We start from the raw sequence: 2,653 nt of genomic DNA, 5'->3' as shown, positions 1-2,653 counted from the left end.
GAAAAAACTACAACAAAACAATAGCTACCCCAAGTTGTCCTCCGTCTCAACAACCCCGCAGCAGGGACGGACGAATTCCAGAGTTGAGACTGAAAAGGAACTCACCTGAAATCTAAATTCAGCGGTGCCCATTCCTTTAAAGCTGTACCTTATTTGATACCAACTTTTGATGTAATCCTCCTTCTATAGAAAATACACACATTTTTCTTTTTAATTTCACAAATGTTTGTTTCATGATTACAATCAAAAGCAGACTTTTGCCCTCTTGTAGCTGCCAGGAAGGAGACCCAGAGCAATTACATTGGAACCAGTGCCACCAGTTTTGAAAGCTGTAGCACGGCCGTTAACTGTAACGGCTAAAAGTTGCAAATTTAGAACTTACTCTATAGTCTAGTTAACTAAATGTTAGACCTTTAGATTGGGCTTTATTAATAATTTATTTCATTTTCATTGTTTAGAAGTGGAGGTGCCTGTTTTGTTGCAGGTAACTTAACATTCTTTTCCCCAAGCAAAAATAGCTGCACTCTTTCTTTGTGTCATATAATTTGAGGACATAATTAGCATACATCTTTGTATCACAGTAAACCCATTCTCTTTTAAGGAGGATCTGACTATGTCTGCTAGGATGGATGGTTTCTCTTCTGAGTGTGGCCTTCTGTTTCGGTATGTACCCTTGTAAGAGTCTTAATTTTCACAAAAGGATGACTTCCTGCCCCAGATTTGATGCTATTAAAGTCTATGATTCTGCATTCACCTGGCAAACTTAGGTATACTTTGGATGAGTGAGTTTTTAACTAACAAAAAATACTAATTGAAAGTTTAGTTTTGATTTTAATGGTTATTGTTACATTTATTAAAATCAAAATTTTAAAATCCTCATTTTTCCTTAGGCTTCTAGATTTATATTACCAATCAAACCACCTATTTACAATCTGTCAGATTTTAGCAATTATTTCTAAAGGGCCACTTCATATTTAGTGGCTAAATATTTAACAAAACACCTTTAAAATGTTAAATAGCATCTATCAAATTTGTGGCTTTTACTTCTTTCTTAGCATTCTTTTCTCTGACTTAATAAATACAAATCTCCAATAAATACATCATGAACATAATTAAGTTTGTAAATATGGTGAATTTAATATTATTAATGCCTAACCACTGTTTATTCACTTGATAAAATTTCTTAAATTTTTAATACTGAATCAATAACTCAATTACAAATTTTACATTAAAGTTGCAGGGGCTCCCAAAGCTTATCCTGTTACGTATTTATAACTACTTAAAAGAGCCACTATACAAACTTCTTTTTTAACACAAAAAGGTCATTATTATGCTTTTAATTTCTTAAGCTTATAAGAACATCTTTATTGTAATTTAAAACCTAATATTATGTTTCATCTGAAATAGATTTACCAAGTATACTAGTTGTGAAGCAGAATTATAAAAATAAACACCTTTCAAGTTGGGAGGGCCGCAGGGTGGAGGCCCACGCACAGAGACTGGACGTTGCTGAGCTGACTCCTCCCCTCCTTTGCGTCCTCCTCCTCCTCCTCCTCCCACACCCAGGCACCCATGGGCACCTGTGGAGACATTTAACCGCGCAGGGAGCCATCTGAGCTGGAAGCAAGCGCCGCTGTCAGACACCCAGGACAGTGATGGGAGTTCCAGCAGTGGCCACCAGAAGCGCAAGAGCACAGCTGAACAGAGGATCTGCTTGAAGACCCAGAAGGCATTAAAAGATTTTGGGAATTTTTTAAAAAAGGAATTCAGTGAGGAAAATGTTTTATTCTGGCTAGCATGTGAAGATTTTAAGAAAACATAAGATAAGAAGCAGATGCAGGCAAAGACAAAAGAGATTCACATGACCTTTCTGTCCAGCAAGACGTCATCACAGGTCAAAGTTGAGAGTCAATCCCAGCTCAAACAGAAGATCCTGGAAGAGCCACACCCCATGATGTTGCAGAAACTCAAACACCAGATCTTCAGCCTCAAGAAGTATGACAGCTACAGCTACTTCTTGAAGTCTGACTTGTTTTTAAAGCACAAGCGAACAGAGGAAGAGGAAGAAGATCCTCCCTACGCCCAAACTTCAGCTATAAGAGCTTCCAGAATTTGTAACACAGGAGCCCCCAAAGACCTGTCAGGACTGGAAAATTCCAGATGCAAAGGAACTCACTCTCAGGATCATGCAGGTTTTATAATTTCTTTGTTATCTACAAGGACCAAAATATACAAAACCTGTCAATGGAATATGGGTATTAACTGCTTGACCAGTCCATTTTGCAGAATGGCTTATCTTACATAAAAAGACAAATAGCTTTGAAGTTTAAGTCCACCAACACACACACACACACACACACAACACAGAATGAGTCCTTAAACACTGGACACTGAGCATTTTATAGCTTGATTAAACCTCATGTGAAGCCATCAGGTGAAACTTTGAAACCTACAGCCACCTCTTACCTTTTAAGTCTGTGCTCTGCCTCTGTGGGAGGGTCCTGGGTATCCACAGATTCACTTGGCAAATCAGGTCAAGGAGGAGTGGATCTCACAAATTCAAGCCACTTCTCACAGGTAAGTTTCGTTCTGGGAAAATAAAATTCATCCCTGACAGCCTCTACAGCTTTGAGAAGATGAGTGTGAGCCTCAT

At 38.3% G+C, this 2,653-nt stretch overlaps 1 pseudogene; it reads left to right on the top strand.

Annotated features, from left to right (window-relative positions):
- Nucleotides 1–625: 625 nt before the first annotated feature.
- On the top strand, nucleotides 626–2,449 carry LOC114496498 (annotated as a pseudogene).
- Nucleotides 2,450–2,653: the final 204 nt, after the last annotated feature.

This window comes from Phyllostomus discolor, chromosome 3, assembly GCF_004126475.2.
Source record: "Phyllostomus discolor isolate MPI-MPIP mPhyDis1 chromosome 3, mPhyDis1.pri.v3, whole genome shotgun sequence".
NCBI classification, from domain to species: Eukaryota; Metazoa; Chordata; class Mammalia; order Chiroptera; family Phyllostomidae; genus Phyllostomus; species Phyllostomus discolor.
Note: the sequence above shows the minus strand (reverse complement) of the source record. Positions and strands in the feature narration are given on the sequence as shown.